Source organism: Desmodus rotundus, chromosome 13 (genome assembly GCF_022682495.2).
Source record: "Desmodus rotundus isolate HL8 chromosome 13, HLdesRot8A.1, whole genome shotgun sequence".
Taxonomy (NCBI): Eukaryota; Metazoa; Chordata; class Mammalia; order Chiroptera; family Phyllostomidae; genus Desmodus; species Desmodus rotundus.
The window spans coordinates 8,507,761-8,526,294 of NC_071399.1; positions in this window are offsets into that span (position 1 = coordinate 8,507,761).

The following is an 18,534-nucleotide window of genomic DNA, read 5'->3' on the forward strand; positions in this document are numbered from 1 at the left end:
GGGTTGAATCACGGTATTGATCAAGTTTTCTTGAATCTAACATCTTTCTTCTTGTCCAAACCGACAACCTCAGGAGAAAACAAAAGCAGCCTGCTGAGCAGAGCATCATCAGCAGAGCGTCCATGTCCTCTCGCAGCTCAGCAGGAAGCAACTGAATGGGGCCTCTGACCTGGAACCAACTAGCCCTGCACATTTTGTGCAGCTCGGGGCAAACGGAGGGGTTTGGTGTCAACCAATCTGTTTTCTGAGCTGCACGTGTTGAAAGATTTCCACTCTGTTTTGAAACTAAATTAAAGGACCCTGACCTACAGAGAACTTTGCCCCTGACTCTTTGTAGAGCCCAGAATGTGCACAGTAGCTTCCCCAAGGCCCCCTAAAACCACAGATAGTACCGAACACGATATATATTGTTTTTTCCTATACATAAATACATATGGTAAAGTTTAATTTATAAGTAAGGCACAGTAAGAGATTAACAACAATGATAGGGCAATTATAACAGTATAAGTTACATGAATGTGGTCTTTCTCTCCTTCAAAATATCTTATTGTAATTATGTGAAATGATACAATGCCTTATTAAGTCAAGAACTTTTACCTTCAGCTCTGGCTGGTGTGGTCAGTGAACTAAGCGCCGGCCTGTGAACCGAAAGTTTGCCGGTTCAATTCCCAATCAGGGCACATGCCTGGGTTGTGGGCCAGGTCCTTGCTTGGGCGCAGGTGAGAGGCAACCAACTGGTGTTTTTCTTGCATATCAACGTTTCTCTCTTCCTTCTACTTTCTCTGAAAATAAGTAAATAAAATCTTAAAAAAAAACAAACTTTCACCTTTAACTTCAAGGAAGCGTTTTACAGCTCCTTTTTAAGACTTACTGGAATGGCCAGCATCACTACTCTTGCTCTTTGGGTCATTATGGAGTAAAGTAAGGGGGACTTGAACACAAGCTCTGCGATACTTTGACGGCGGATAACTGACGTGGCTACGAGTGACTAATGGACAGGGAGCTTCTGCAGCATGGGGATGCTAGACCAAGGGATGATTCACATCCTGGGTGGGACGGAGCAGGACGGTGCGAGATTTCACCATGCTACTCACAACTGTGTGGAATATAACATTTAGGAATTGTTGGTTTCTGGAATTTTCCATTTAATATTCTTGGACTGCTGTGACCACAGGTAACTGGAACTGGAGAAAGTGAAATTGTGGATAAGGGGGACTACTGATTTAACATCACTTCAGACTTCAGCATCCTAAACTCACAGGCCTTTCCTCTTTTACATTCCAATAGTATCACTATTAGTTTACTTCAGTGGTTCTTATCAATGTCTTCACGTTAATACTGAATAATGATGATGGCAATGACAACAGCCATTTCTTAATAAATGCTCACCGTATGGCATGCCTATGCTAAATCTATTATTACATCGATTCATCATTATCGGAGCAACTCTACGTACTAAGTATTATTCTTCCCAGTTTACAGATGAGGAAACTGAGCCCCAGAGAGATGAGATAATCTGTCCTAAGCTGCATAGCTAAGTAAGGGGTAAAGAGAATGCACAGCCAAGTCCATGCTGCTTCTTCACTACTTCCACCTCCTAGATATCAAACTCTGAAATCCCTCCTGTTTTGTTTTTTTTTTCCTTAAAACCTGCCTCCTACTAAGGCTGTTCAGGAATATCTCAGAACAAAGCCTCCATCCATTCAACAAGTATTTACTGAGCACCCACCTTAATACTTCATTTATGCACAAAGATTTATTGAGAGCCTATGACATGTTTGGTACTGTGCTAGGTGCTGAGGATAACTCAGTAAACGACACAGACAAAAATCCATGACCTCTGGAGCTTACATTCTACAAGGGGCAGAAAGACAATAAACATGAAACAAAGTTAGTAAGTGCTAAGGAAAAATAAGAAAAAAGAAGGATAGGAAATGTAAGGCTGTGTGTGTGAAGGGCTGCCATTTCAAATGCTATGAACATGTATTATTTGAGCAAAGACTTTTTAGGATGTGACAGTTTTACGTGTCAACGTGGCAGGCTACTGTACCCAATTATTTAATCAAGCACTAGTCTAGATGTTTACTATGAAGGTATTTTGTAGCTGTGGTTAGCATCTACAAACCGTAAAGGAGACTAGCCTGGATCATGTGGGCGAGACTCATCCAATCAATTGAAAGGCCTTAAAAGCAAAACTGAGGTTTTTCTCAGAAAGAAACTGGGCCTCAAGACTGCAACATCAGCTCCTACCCAAGGGTGTGCAGCCTGACCTGCAGATTTCACACTTGCCAGCCCTGCAATTGCATAAGCCTATTCCTTGAAACAAATCCCTTAGTATATCCGTGTGTGTGCTACTATATACTATGTAATATACGTATGTGTGGGTGTATATACATACAGCGTACATTCATATACAGGGTGGGGCAAAAGTAGGTTTACAGTTGTTCAGATTTAAAATAACACAGCCCTGGCTGGGTGGCTCAGTTGGTGGAAGCATCATCCATTCACCAAAAATGTGCGTTTTACTCCGACATTCCCTGCACTCCTGACCTGCAGTGGTCCGCTTTCTGGGGCCTGGGGTGGGGACTGCAGTCTCCTATTAATTACATATATTAATTACCTATAATAGGGGTGTCACAAGCAGTGCATTAGGCAACCTCTCAACTCCCCTTAAATACAGGGACTCCTCCAGTGTTCTGCCTTCAGAACACATTCACAATTGCGAGTTGAAAGTTCATCCAATAGGGAGCCCGGGCCCAACTAAAACAACGCACAAACTGTAACTGAGGACGATCATTCAAGGACGCCTGCATGGGTGTCCAAGGGTAAAATATCTGACTTCCAGACGCCTCTACTCTTCTAATTTCCCACTAAGTATCTGTGGGAAAAAAGAAAAGGAAAGAAAAGACCATCACTCCAAAAAAAGCCAGGATGTCAGCGTATGTCACCCCTGGGAGGGATTTCCGACAACTTCAAGGACTCGTGGATGGCGGGGACCAGAACAGGCCGCCCGTAGCGAGGCGGGATGACGACTCTCCCGGCTCAGAAAAGCAAAGTTTCTGCACGACAGAAAACCAGGCAGCCGTATATCTGCTGCAGACCTGCTACTTTCTGTGACAGCAAAAAAAAAAAAATAAGCTACTCCCAATAGCCTCCCAAAAGGTCCACAAACCCCTCCCACCTAAACTTCCCCAGGGCTAGCCGAGCCCCAGTTACCCAGGAAACGTCACGGCAGGAAGTAGGGCTGCGCTGACGGCAGCACGATGCATCCTGGGACTTGTAGTCCTCGCTCAGAATGCGCAGGCGCGGGGGTGAAAGCGGGGGGCTCCCGGGAGCAGAGCCCCACGGGAGTTATAGTTTCTCATGGATTGCATGTACTGTGTTAAGGATGTCACAAGTCTGGTGGTGCAGTTAGAAGACTTGTCATTTCAGACAGCAAAGTTGCTCTCAGTGAATGCTTGTCGGACAGGGAGACTTGGTTTGAGAACCGTGTGTGTACAGATATCCTTGGTTCAATTGTATCTCTGAGATGGACTGAGATGGCCCCCACGTGGAAACTGGGCGAAGGACAAGCCAGGCAATCTGCTTGTAAACAGCACTGTGCAACCATGAAAAAATATACTGTAGAATTAAGGAAAGGAAGCCGTCCCAAAGACTCAGAAAAAGAACGAGTGTCAATATCATTCATCTCAATAATCAGAAGAACATTTCTGAGAAATTTCAGCCTCTTCAGAAAGTATGCAAGAAAATACATAGTATGTGGTTATGAAAAAAGACTATTTCACTTATATAAACAAAAATATGCGTGCATAAAAATGCAGTTTCAAAGGTGTGGAAGAATCTTGTCAAGACCGATGACAGTGCCTACCTCCAGAGAGAAAATTGGGATGGGGAAGGTGTGGTCGAGATGGATTTTGCTTAATCTTGTGTGATTTATATAACTGGAATGTCACCTAGTGCTCATCTTTTTTAAAATTATAAAATAAAAGGTATGAGGAGGGCAGAGCATTCAAACAGATTAGGCGCACACACAAAAGAAACATGAATAGCAAAAAATATAAAATCCAAACAATATTCTGAAGAAAATTTCTCAAGAACTGATTTCTATGTATATTCTGACTGTCGCAGTTAGGAGTTTTGAAACCACTCCGCACTGATCCTGGACCAAGAGAGAGCATCACACAGTGATACTGGACACACAGGGGTGTCAGGACGCCGGGGTCTTCCTGAAGAAACTCTCTTCTTTTTTCTGTCCTTCCAGTGGGGAGCTGGGTCTTTGGAGTCAGTAAGACCCGTGTTCAAATTCCAGCTCTGCCACTTACAGCCCATTTGACTTAGGAGAAACTACTTAGCTTCTACAAGCCTCAGTTTCCTCAGCTGTTAAATGGTAATAAAATTAGAACTGATTGAAAGGTAATTATAATAGAAATGAGTTCAAGGGCAATTATGAAGATTAACACAATGAAATACCTAGCCTATAATAATAATGAACACGGAATAAATAATAACTAAGCTATGGTGCCAACTTCCTGATCCAGGAGTTGTGAACCCGGGAGGCTGAGCAGCCCAGTTCCCAGAGTCCAGCTGCAGAGGTCTGTTCATTGGGTCCGACCACAGGAAGGGGAGAGTGAGGGACTGTGTACCCCAGGTGGTCTGCTGCGTGGTGCCTTGAACAGGACGTACACCTGATGCCCCCATCCAGTTGGAACCCTGCTTCCTCGCAGGGATTTTGAGGCCAGAACTCAGCCTTGGTTTTTTCACCCCTGTCCAAAGCAAATGTGCTATGGTGAGAGGAAGTGACAAATGTGAAAGATCAAAACGTCGAAGCAAGTACGCATCTCTTTAAAGCCAGGGGAGCCCTCTGTCTTGACAGCTTTGGAAGCCAGGCTTTGTCTCACTAAGGGGCAGGAATAGTGTTGTGATAAATGACATCCAGCCCACACTTGCCTTCTGTCTACATAATTATGAGTTCTAAATCAAGCTAACAAATTGCTAACTAAAAAACATTCTATTCTCCTAATTTTACAAAAGGTTTTACAAAGAATTCTCCAACATCTTGGTACAATAATGTGGAGACAGAGAGGAGCTGGTGCCCCACTCTGGGCCAACACCCTTTCCTTTTACCCCAGCTCTGTTCCTCACCTGCGGAGCCTTGCATCCCGTTGTGTGGGCTCCCTGTGCCCCAAACTCCATACACACATCTTCACCCGCTTTAGAAGCAGCACCTTGCATACCCTTTGAGCAAGCACAGCCTGCCGTTTGAAGATGGACCCAAGGAAGAGGAGATGCAGGCCCAGGTCAGTTGGACAGGGTCCTGAGTACCCAGAGTGTGGTCTAGAACAGAGGGTGCAAGTCCCAGGCAGGACGGGGTGCAATCAGGGGAAGACTGAAGAGGTGTTTTCTGAAGCACAAGGAACAGGCAGCGCTCCCCTTGCCCAAGTCAACTGTTCAGCCCAGTGGTGCATCAGGTCCTCTCAGCCCAGCTCTCATTTCAGTCTCGGCCACAGTGGACAGTTCCATGGAAGTGTAGGCTTTCCTTGCGCCCCCTGCATCCCACCTCAGGCTCAGCTAAACTTCCTGCCTGTGGGGCATCTCCAACATTGTAGGAGTCCCTGTCCCTAGCCCATCACTCCCTGACACACCCCCCCTCACACACACACAAAAGCAGCCTAGAAATACCTGAAAGTTAACGGCCCCAGGGGAAGCCCCACCCACACAGGACAGGAGCAGATGGGCAAGTGTGCAAGGCCACCATTGCCTCGTGTAGACAATTCTGGAAAGCTTCCCATGAGTTTAAGATCCTGGCAGAAACAGGCTCACCACTCACAGCAGCGACCTCAGTAACATACCCTTTCCTTGGCTTTTCCTCCTTCCATGTCTCAGGTTCCCTACTGTCTCACTCTTGCTTCCTGGAACCACTTCCTGGATAAACCACCTACACCCAAGTACTGGCTCTGCTTTTAGGGGTCCTGAAAGGAATCAAGGGATAAATCTGGGAAATAGCAGGACGAGCCCTTCCCAAGTTCAACTACATCACCAACACATTCTCACTGGTGTCCTTCATCAACAATCACCCAAGAACTTTTCTTTCTTTGTTTTTTTTAATTTTTAAGAAGATTTTATTTATTTATTTATTTATTTTTAGAGAGAGGGGAAGGGAGGGAGAAAGAGAGGGAGAGAAACATCAATCGGTTGCCTCTTGCACACACCCCAACTGGGGACCAGGCGTGTAATCTGGTAAGAACCTTTCTTGAGGTGCAAGCATTCTCTACACACTTGTATTATAACCTAAACTCCAGTTAAAGAGATCTTTGGTCGGGTTTTTTTTTCTGTGAGAGCACAGTTCCTTTGCTCTTTCCTCTATTTTAATGTCTAAATTCCTTTCACGGTTTAATGTCTAAACTCCTTTCATTAGCTCACTTTAATGGTTAAAATTTCCCGAGTGACTGTGGCCTGTTGGGAGGCAGGAGGAAGCTGCTGGTGGAACACGAACAAGGAAGGGAAGCAGACCAGAAGCGAAAAGCTGTTACTAATTTTGACATCAAAGATCACAGTGAACCAGAGAATTGCAAACAGCCCATTTTTACATCAGACCATTTGCTGAGGACCGTGATACCAGATTTTCCTAGACAGCCCCACTTCAAAACAATTTTTATTGAATGAACAGGGTTACATTGGTTAATAAAATTATATAGGTTTCAGGGGTACAATTCTATAGCACACCATCTGTATATTGTATTGTGTGTTTACCACCCCAAGTCCAGTCTCCTTCCATCACCATTTATCCCCCTATACCCTCTTCTACCTCCCCCACCCCCTTTCCCTCCAGTAATCAACATACTGTTGTCTGTGTCTACAGCCCAATCAAAATTTTTACATGAGATTCATAAGCACATTCCTCTAGTCAGACTTTTTTCTAGATTTAAACTTCAGAAAACAGAGTCACAGACCATCCCTGGCATGGCCATGGCCTGGCCATGGGCCACTTCCTGTCGCCTGGGCACTGTGCCTAGAGCCCAGGCTCAGAGCTCCTAGGTCCTGGCTGCCTACGGGAAGGAGCCCTTTGACAAGGCCAACAAACACCTCTTCTCACACAGCCTGTGAAGGAGCCCAGCTGCAGAGTGGCGCTCTGTACCAGGGAGCACTGGCCTCTAGAGCCTCCTTACTCTGCACCAGCTTTTCTACTGGGCTCTGTGTGGAGACCCCAGCGACCAGACTTTGGCCCTTTGGGAGGGAGCCTTCTGCTCTTGGGCTGGCTTGCCTGGGCTCATCGAGCTTCCTTGTGTTCAATTTCTGGATAAGTTTTTGAGAGTTGAAGCAGGGAGAAGATTAAAAGAGAAGGGCAAATTTTAGAAAAAAAGGAAGGAAGGAAGAGAGGGAGGGAGAGAGAAAGGGAGGGAGGGAGGGAGGGAGGGAGGAAATAGTGTCACCATGCAATGAGAGAGGCCTGGTTAGGGTCATGGAGTTCTTCCTGGCACCCTGATTCTGCCCTGAGACTTCAGCCGCCTCTGACCTGAAGGTGAACCTGCCCATCTACTATTTATCTCCACGCTTCACAAACCAAAATCGGGGTGGGTGGCAGAGAGAGGATCAACCTTGGAACATTAATCTCAAGACGGAAGGAACCTTAGACTAACCCCCCACTTAACAGGTGAGAGTCTGCTGTAGGATCATAGCCTAAGATAGTGTCTTGGGTTTTTCTCTAGATTCAGAAAAAATAATTCTAAAACGCAAGATAGTGTCTATTTAATAATGTTCTCTACAAGCATGGGGTTATTTTGTACCATTAACTGGTGAGGAGGGATCCTGCAGGGTGTGAACCCCTGAAGTCCATTTCATCATCTGTACTGACCCCCAGTGGTGGAAGCAAGAGGCACACACAGGAGGGTAGAGAGGTTAGCAAAGGCAGGAAACACTTGCACAGACCTGAGAACAGACAACCCACGGTGATCAACACTATAGTACCTTGAAGATTTGTCCTCCTCTTCAGAACTCAGAATGCCATCCTACAGTTGTGAATAAACACCTTGAATATGTGCAATCACTGGAAAATCGAATTTGAACCTCCAGATACCAAAACATGAAAACACGTTTTAAATATTCCACATATTTTTCAGCAAGCATTTACTGCCGTGAATCACAGGCCAGACACCATGCTAGTCCCTTGGGGTGAAAAGGTTAATGAAAAATAATCAATAATACATTAGGCCAATATTTAGGATTAATTTAATTTAATTAGGATTTAATTAGTACTTTAGGGGGAAATGTTACCTAAATAAGTGACAGCCAAGGAATGGCAGACACATTCCAAAAATCTAACAATGTCCTAGTTTAGACAGATATCACTGAGAAAGGACCAACAATGATAGTGTTTACTTTTTAAGAAAATATTACACTCTTGGGTAAAGCTGACTGAATGAATTTGGATTACAAGATCTACTTCTTTTAGTATCTGATGGCGAACTGCCTTAAGAGAAACAGCACAATTCCCTGGATTAACAAGACACAAAAGAGGGTGTAATGTCAGGCTATGCACTTCAGAAGGTGATGCTGCTCAGTGATGAAAGGGAAAGCAAGCTTTGGCAGGGCTCGGCCAGGCGCCAAACCCACTCTCATCCAGAAAAGGAGCCTGGAGACACCAGGTGGTGCAGAGGCTGCGTCTGGATCCGCAAAACCACAAGGGCCTCCAAGAATGTTGGCTGTTGTTTCAAAATGAAGAAATAAAAATAAAATTCATGAAAATTCAATGCTATGTTATTAAAGTTCCTTCAAATATGTTTATAGGAAAATTACTTTTAATGTGAAGTATGTGATTACTTTAGTATGTTTAATATGCTGAAAAACAAGAGTCTCTCCCAAACCAGGGCTCAGGACCTACCCTAATTTCTACATGGTCCTGCTAATACGTCCCATACTACAGAGAAGGGAACTGAGAGAATAGCTTTATCTGTCACAGAGTGAAAAAGTGGTTCCTCTAAAGGTCAGCATTGATTTCGCTTTTCAGTTCTTTTTTACATTAAAATTTTTTATGTTAAATACAACAAGTAAAATTTAAAAACCTGGATGGATGACTCAGCAGTAGAATGGAAAACACAGAAGCTACAAGCAGTGAACGTAAGAATGGTGAATAGAAATTATTCAACTCGAACAACAAAGAAAAAATAGATAAGAAAAAAATGAGCAGCACCTCAGAGGCATAGGAGACAATAACCAAGTGATAGTATTTGTATCCTTGGAGTCCCCGGAGAGAGGAAAGGTGAGGAGCTGAAAAAGCATCTGAAGAAATAATGACTGAAAACTTACTAAATGTCATGAAATATATAAACTGATAGATGAATGCCAAATCAAAAACATCCCTGCCAGGAAACATTATGATGGAACTTCTCAACACTAAAGGCAAAGAAAAAGTCATAAATGCAATCAGAGAAACAGTGCATTGCCTCCAGGGGGAACACCAATTCAAACAACAGCAGACTACTCATCGGCAACCGTGGAGGTCCGCAGGAAGTGGCACAGCATTTGGCGAATGCTGCAGGGAAAAGAACTGGCAACTGTGAATTCTGTGTCCAGAGAAGCTGTCCTTCAGGAAGGAAGGGGAAGTAAAGACATCCTCAGATGAAAGACAGCTCAGGGAATGGGTCACTAGCAGACCTACCCTTAAAGAGTGGCAAAAAGAAGTTCTCCAACTAGAGAGAAAATGATAACCGAAGAAGGCTTGAAACTCCAAAAAGAAGAAAAGAACAATAAAATGGCTAAAAATAGGGGTATGTAGTGTGATATGTACCTTGCCTTCTTCTCATGAATTTCTGAAAGCCTAGCTGATGACTGAAGCACAAATTATACTAACGTCTGCTTGGGGGTACTCAGGAAATACTTGAAACAATTATATTTAAAAAGTAGGGAGGGTAAAAGGCCCTGAATGGAAGTAAGTGTTCAGCACAGGATATCCCCAAGATTTTAAAGAAGAAGAAAGGGAAACATGACCCAGCTGCAAGCTGTCTATAAGAAACTCCCTGCAAACCTGACTCACTTCAAACACAGGTAGGTTGAAAGAAAAAGCACAAAAAAAGGCATATTGTGCTACCATTAATAATAATAAAAGCAAGGGTGGTTGTACTGATTACAGATAAAGTAGACGTCAGAGAAAAAATTAAAAAGAATAAGAGGGGTCTCAGTACTTCACTAATAAACTCACTTCCATTTTAAACTCTAAAAAAAAAAGAGAGAAAGAAATAAGAAGAGCACTGTACAATGATTTTTTAAAATCCGCCAAGAAGACATAGAGATAATAAGTGTGTAGGCACCAAACCATAGAGCTTCAAAATTCAAATAAATGCAAATGTAAAACTCTTCATCAAAATTAACATTATAGTGATCTCACTTATTCAGAATTATTTAATCTGTTTATCCTTTCATTATCCAACTTCCTATTTCTTGGTATGTGTGCCCAGAGGGGTGAGTGGCATGGCGCTTTCCTGTGTTAATAATAGTTATTTCTAGGTTGTGAGGTTGGGATTGGGTCTTTACCTTCTTTGTCCTTTTCTCTATTGGTTGATTTTTTTTAGATGAGCATTTTTAAAAATAGTCATAAAAATAAGTAAATAATTAAAATCTATTAATTGATGAGTTCCATGTTTCAACTTTGTATTGGCATTCTGAGTTAGACCCCAAACAGATTTTGGAAGAGTATCTCACGGAAAGCTGAAACGCTCAGCGTCTGTTAACTTTGCATTTGCCTGCGGCTGGGTTCCAGCAATTGGCTTTGTGAAGGAATGCACACGGAAGCAGATTTTAAATGTATGTAAGTGCTTACTTACAGGTTCAGTTAAAGTGAGACCGAGACAACTCCTCCTGTGACTGAAGCAGAGCATCCTGGTGTGTGTCTGGGGCACCCTGCTTTAGAGGTGTGGAGAGACAAGGGAGGCTCTCAGCCATCAGGGGGAGCGTTTGCGGAGGCCTGGGGTGCTGGAGCCCTGTGCCATTCAACTCGCCACAAACATGGTTGTCCGTGTGCCCCCATCCGCCAGAGAGACCTGATTTTCTGTGCATGCTATAATGCAAATGTTTTTTTAATGGAGCTGGGAGATCTCTTACACCCTTACGTGTAAGTCATGTTGATGAATGAAGGTGAAGTCTCTCCTGGATTAACTAAGAAATCTCACTCACATTTATGCCAATATTAAGTATTATGATACAGAGCAACAGATTACTAAGTCAGACAACCAATGAGAACTGCAGAACTGTAGGGGCTATTGGTTACACTTCATAGGATGTCTATGTATCTTCAGAGACTCCATAGTTAAGCAGAAATTAAAACAACATTAATTAACCTCATTGTAAATACTTTCGATTTGCCAATTTATCAAAACTAGCTCTATGATTCAGGAGAGTTCCTGCTTTTTTGCAGTAGGAAGAGAAAAGAGACTTTTATTTAATGTTTATATTATTAAGATTATTTTTCACTAGCAGCATTCTCAAGACATGTAGTTCCAAATAGCACCAAGAGAAAAAGAGCCAAGGGCATCCGAGACCCTATTAAAGAACCAAGAGGGGAGATTTACCCTGCCAAAGACGAGAACTTTTGTGAGGCTGCAGCGCTGAGACAGCATGGCATTGCCACAAAGAAAAACAACCGACGGAGGAAACTGGCCCACGAAGCACAGCAGAGCTCCCCAAACAGACCCCCACACACTGAGTCTTTGAGATGCGATATACGTGGCGTGGTAGATCAGCAAGGAAAGGAGGGACATTTCAATAAATATTGATAGAGCTGGGAGAAAAGGGTTAAAATATAACCCCTACCTCACGCTATACCCCAAAATGAAATCAAGATGGAGGAAGGACTTAAATGTCAGAAGCAAAACTTTTGAATGTTTAGTAGAACATATAGATGAATGAGACACAAATCGCATTTAACCATAAAAAGAGATTAAAATTTTTGATTATAGTAAAATTAACAACTTCTTCCATCAAAAAGTGAAATGACAAACTAAAGGCCGAAAAGAGATTACCTGTAGCACATACATCCTACAAAGGGTTAACATCGTGTCAACACAGTGCAAGGAGCCCCTAAGAATTTATTAAAAAGTGACAACTCACTAGAGAGTTGGCCACAGGCATTCATAGGGATTTCACAGAAAAAATATGGCAATAAACATGTAAAAACTAGCTCACCTTCACAGACTCACATACACAGAGAACAGACTGACGGGCGCCAGAGGAGAGGGGGCTTGGGAGGCTGGGAGAGAAAGGTGGAGGGCTGGGAAGCACAGCCCGGCTCTCTGTATTTGGTATTGTTAGACTGCTTAGTATTTGCCAATGGAATAGATGCAAAATGTCATATGGGTCATTTCCCTGAGGACTGAGGCTGATCAAATTTTTAAAATTTATTTTTCAATTGCAGTTGGCACTCAATATTATTTTGTATTAGTTCCCGGTATCCAGAATAGTGCTTAGGCAACCACACACTTTACAAAGTGTTCCCCCATATATCCAGTACTCACCCGGCACATACATGTTTATTACCATAGTTTTCACTATATTCCCTATGCTCCCCCACGACTACTTTGTAACTACCTTTTTTTTTTTTTTAAAGATTTTATTTATTTCTTTTTAGACAGAGGGAGAGAGAGGGAGAAAGAGAGGGAAAGAAACATCAGTGTGTGGTTGCCGCTCATGTATCCCCTCCTGGGGAGCTGGCCCATAACCCAGGCATCTGCCTTGACCGGGAATCGAACCAGCAACCCTTTGGTTTGCAGGCCAGCACTCAATCCACTGAGCCGCACCAGCCAGGGCTGAAAAACCCATCTTTTTTAAAGCCAAGTAATTATAAACATAAATTTAGGACAGTGGTTACCTCTGGGGAAGAGATGTTAGTAAATGTGAGGGTCAGAGTTTAAGTTCTTGGGTGTGTGGTGGATTCACAGGGGGTCACTTTATTGTTCAAATACATTCAAATATATTTACATAGGGGCTCAAGCACAGCCAAGGATTAACCACCAGCTGAGGTATGCTAAACCCCAAGGGTCATGAGGAACCCATTTTGTGTACTTTGTCATTTTAAAAAGAGAGAAAAATAAAACAACAGAGGAGAACCCTTAACAAATGGAATATAGGGCTGCTTGTCCTTGTCTTATTCTATGATTTTATGTATTGCCTCTTAGCAATGTTTTATTTTAAATTTGATTCTTCATAAAACTGTCTTACCTTTGGGTCTTCCAATTCTTAAAGAGTGTTCACTCTTTGCTAGGATCCAGGCGAGAATGTTGAGAATAATTCTTTTAAGGGCCCAGTTTCTGCAGCATGTTTCGTGGACATAGTAATGTTTCATGGAAACCACCATATCCTGTTTAGTTGCGACTCTCATCTAGAAACTGGCACCACACTCTACAAGTGCTGGGGTTGATTTTCAGTGTAGCCTAGACTGGGATTGAATGCCAGGGTCTCATAACACAGATCCCTCGGTGGCTAGCACACTAATCTCTCAGTTGCTAGTTACCTCTGTATTTTTCCACTGAGTCGGAAAGGGAAAGTACAAGTGTGTGAAGTTAGACTAGTGTGTTACCCGTAACATTCGGGGAGCTTCACTCGTCCATCTTTCGCTGGTTAACTGTCACACATTGCATCTGAAGTGAAAGGCAGTGGTATTGTGGGGACTTTCCCTTAGTGCCTGGGGGTGCATGAGAACAGCTTCTGCATTTAAAAGCGATTAAGTATTCAGCATATCAAGGTGACAATTAATGACCTGGTATTTTTAGCTCCTGACAACAAGACCGCAGTAACTAGGTCAAGATACGGCATCTAGAGAGGGTCAGGCTTAGTCTTCAGATGAATCCCCTTTACCTCCCCGTCTTGACTCCTTGCCCTGACCAGAACGTTCAGGTGGAGCAGAGCAGCAAAACAGCAGATATCACACGTGAGTGTGATCATTGTGGTGGTGTGCTGCGGGTACTTGTCACGGTCACTAACCTGTCTTCTCATTGACAATAGGTGGGTTGAAAAATATCTCTTGTAGATTTTCTCGAGTCTTTCCAATCGGATCGGGAAGGACTTACTCAAGGCCCGGGACGATTGCTGAACGACAGAGAAACACAGGTTGAGTGTTGCTCCTTGGCAGGCCTAGGAAGAGTAGCCAGCCTGTCCTTTGTCCTCGTAGCCTTGGATTACCCTTGGGACACATCAGGGTGCCACAACTGATTAACAACCTGGTGGAGAGGGGGTCGCTAATCCCTGTGTCTAGGAAGAAAAAGAGACGTTAACAGCAGAGAGTTACAAAACGAGTGGGATTGCTCATTGAGGGAGTTCCGGATACAAGACTTTAGTATGAGCCTCTTATCAGTTAGCGAGGCTCGCTGAAACTCCTTGCAGTGAGGTGTAAGCGGTGTGAAAACGGATGAACCCCATGCTATCCCACGCTCGTCCAGATCAATCAGTAGAGCGCCTTTTGCTTGTGAGTAAAATGTCCCATCCACATGTATTGATAAAACCCAACACAATACCATGTAGGCCATGTATGCTCTGCCAGAAGTGCCCAGGAGACTCAAAGTTCTACAAGTTAATACTTCATGTAGGGGGAGTGCCAGTCTTTTATAAGATAGAGATTTTGTGCCCGTAAGAGCTAGGGGCAGGGCCTGTTCTTACACATGTTATGGCAAGGTGAGTTTTCCAAAAGTCATTTTGGTGTTTTCCTACCCCTGTTGGGTCTGGATGATGTGGGTCATAGAGGCAATGCTGGTATTACGCCATCCGTACTGAGCCCACTGACTTTTCAAGGGTAAGGGTGTTTCAAACACTGGAACCCGGTCTTTGACAACGTTCACTGACAGGTATTTGCATATGAGTTGCTTCTGCCTATCCTGAAAAGGTACCATTTAAAGCATAGATTTATAAGGGTCACATTTTATGTTGAATAGAATAAATCTAAATAATTGTAAATAAATATCCTTCAAGGAAAAGGAGGCTGCTTTATCTTTTAAGGTTTTCTCATCAAGGTTTAATGTGGGCCTGAAAAACAGGGCAATTCCTACAGCACTGTCGAGCTACACTCGTAAAATCGTGGAGCATGTCATCACATCTGATTCTTCTTAGAGCCCCTTCTTTGCTCCTGTGTGCCGGGACCTGCGTGAAATGAGTAGCAAATGGAAGACAATCCTTTGGCCACACCCGGTGCCCACCCGGGGAGTGCTGACAATAACTGGGTACAAAGTCTCCCTGACAGTCTGCTAAGTATTTCCCCCCTGAATTAAGGGTTGTCAGAGAAGACTGGTTATTATTATTCTTTTAATCAAGAGTCCACTCTGAGAATGAGGACTAGCAAAGATTTGTATTAGAGATCTAGCAACATAATAGTCATCGAAGACAGTAATATACAGACCATCTAGAAATAATTAGCTCTGGTGTTTGGCTTCTTCCACTCAGAGACACACTTCTAAGGTACGTCTGTGTTGTATGTATCAGTAACTTCTTTAAAAGTCAGCTCTTGATGGGTTGGTGACTGCTATTCCGTTGTCTGACTCTCCGCAGTTTATGCGTTCACTCACCTCTGGAGGGACACTGTTTTGTTTCCATTTCAGGTCATTATAAATAAAGGCGCTGTGAACACTCACGTACAGGACAGCCGGCTCCTACAGGAAGTGTTTCCACAGCTTCATGAGAAACTGACAAACTGATTTCCCGAGTGGCCGTCCAAACGTGCAGCCCCAGCAGGGGACCACGAGACTTCTGATGACAGCATAGCTTTGGGCTCTGGCTCCCGTCCCTGCCACCAGCAGACGTGGTGGTCTTCCCTCACACACACCCACACCCCTCTTCCCATGTGACTTTTTAGTTCTGGATGCTGCACCCAACAAGTCTGCCTCAAGCCTAACCCCTGTCTTTGTCAGCATGGAGGACCCTTCTTTAAGGAAAACCTGCCAGGTGTCATGAAGAAGCTTAGCCTGGAAGACATGTTGGCATCACATCTGGCGGGTGAGGGTGGGAGAGACCAGGGACCTGCAGGAGGTAGTGAGCAAGACTCTTTTGTAGCTGTTTTGATCCCAATGCGCCTCCAAAGACTTGTGAGTTACTTACTTTCACAACGTGGTTTGTCTCATGGAGCCTATTAATATTCCAACAAAATTTTTTTTTCATTGCAAATGAGAAAAAGGCAGTATGCAAAAGAACTATTCCTCAATTAAGTGCATTAATTCAAATTCAGTAAATTTGAAAATACTTTTTACCAATCTTTTTCTCTTTATAGCCATGCAGGAAATTAACTTTTATCTGAAAAATGCCCCAACCCATTTCCACCGGCTAGTTGCTTTTTTCCATTTTCTAGTTGTAACCTACTCATCCGATCAATCACCTGTTCAATCAGCACGTGTCTTCTTTGACATTCTGTGGAAATTTTAGTCCAGCCGAATTCTGGTTTTACTGCAAGATACCCGGAGCAGGGTACCAGATGAGTTTGGTCCTAAGTCTTCATTTTCCCCATGTCTAGATCGACAGCATCTCTTTTTCTTTTTCTTTTTAAATTTACTTAGAGAAATAGAAAGGGAGGGAGAGAAGGAGAGAAATATTGATGTGCGAGACATACATCAATTGGTTGCCTCTTGCACGCCTCCAGCTAGGGACCTGGCCCGCAACCCAGGCAAATGCCCTGACTGGGAATTGAACCTGCGACCTTTTGGTTTGCAGGTCATCACTCAATCCACTGAGCCACACCAGCCAGAGCAGATCTACAGCATTTCTAAAACTGGATGTCAGACCACATGTCACCCGTATTCCTCTGGATGCATATTACAGCGTTAAGATGTCTGCGGGACGTACAGAATGGAAAGGGTTTGAGATGGTGGGAGAGGTTCACTCCGGGGCAAAACGGTTCCCAGGACAATCTTCATTCAGGGTGTGGCAGCTGGAGTTTTTGCTGTGATTCTATGGAGTATGTTAATCCAGCAAGAAGAAAAATCACCTGGCCAATTTTCAAGTGAATCAAGAGCTGACTCACAAGGCATCTGCCTAGTGTTACTCAACCGGGTTAAGATGAGGCTCTTGCTTGGAAGGCTGGTGTGACTCTGAAGGGAAGGCTGCTTGGCTTCTTCCCTTCCCCCTGCCCCCTTGCCCCTGCCCCATCACAGTCCTCTGATTTGGGGAAGGGGGTGCTGTGGGCCTTAGAGAAGGGGCCCTACTCTTTAGTCCCTTGGAGTTGGGGTTCCGCAAACGAGAAGGGACTGGTGCCATTTCCTGCTTGGAACCCTGAAGGAGAAGCTCCCAGGGTAGCTGTAGAAAAGGCTGTATGGGAAGGGGGCCTGAGGCATTCCCTCCAGAACAAGCGAGCACCAAGCGTGTCTCACAAGGATAGAAAGAGCAGTCCCTACAAAGCTGAGCAATGATGGCTGGCCAGGTAGCTCCGTTGGTTGGAGCGTCATCCCAAAGCTGAGCAGTGCCGACCTGTCTTGGCCAGCAGCCTTTGTCCCTGTGGAAAGTAGGGTATGCCAAGACTCACTTCTGTTCGTTAAACTACCGAGTTTCCTTTGCCTTCTTTTTTTGACAAATAAATAGGTAGAGTTTAGGAGGCTGGCCAAAAGTTACCAAGGATAAAGTAAGGGTTCTGGAACTTTCTTTCACTCAGCTTACTCTTTCTTATCCCAGCAGAGGAAGTGTAGGTGTGGGAGGTATGAAGGGGGGTGGAGGGAATTATGATTTGAAATGAACTGTGACTGTTTTGTGGAAAATATTTCTTAGTCATAGTTACAAAAAGTGACATAAACCCGCATTCCAGGATGGAGTCTGAACCGCCACTCCAGAGGAACTGCCTTGTAAGACCTGCTTCCTTGAGTGCTCTGACTGGGCCAGACCTTTGGACTGGGCTAAAACCAACAGGTTTTACAAGTAACTCTTTGTAAATCCAGTAGGAAGGCAGGCATCCTAATGATTATGGACTCACCATTCAAAGATAGAATCAGTACCCATCATAAAAGCCCGAGAGTAGCTCCTCCTGTTAGTGCCAATAGGGATTCTTTCTTCTTTTCATGTAATTATTCCTTTCTTTTTCTCATAAAAATCCTTTGCTTTGTAACTGGGACACTATTTGGATCTCTGCCTGAATCCATGTCCCCGAATTTCAATGATTTAATCCCAACGAACACTTGTCGCCTCTCATTTAACATAGTTTGCCTGTAAGTTTCACACTCTGAAACGTGGGCTGCCCAACAAGCTAACACCTCCAAGTACGGTGCAGATGCCAACTCGGAATCCCCTGGAATTCACTTGATACAACTGGAAACCACGCCCCTCTCCCACGAAGGTCGCTGGTATCAGCGCAGTGATTTGATGGGACGTTTACAAGGGCTTGAACCCAGAGTAGATGCACTGTCGTGTACTTAACCTGTCTTTACAGTTGGGTTGCTGCCATTTTTTGTTACCATTCAAACAATGTTGTGATGAGTAACTGTGTATACAATTTTGTACACGTACACGTGTGTGGGTAGTTTGTATTCCAAGAAGTGAGACTGCTACTTCAGAGTAACTGAGTTGATAGGTACTGCCAGATTCTCC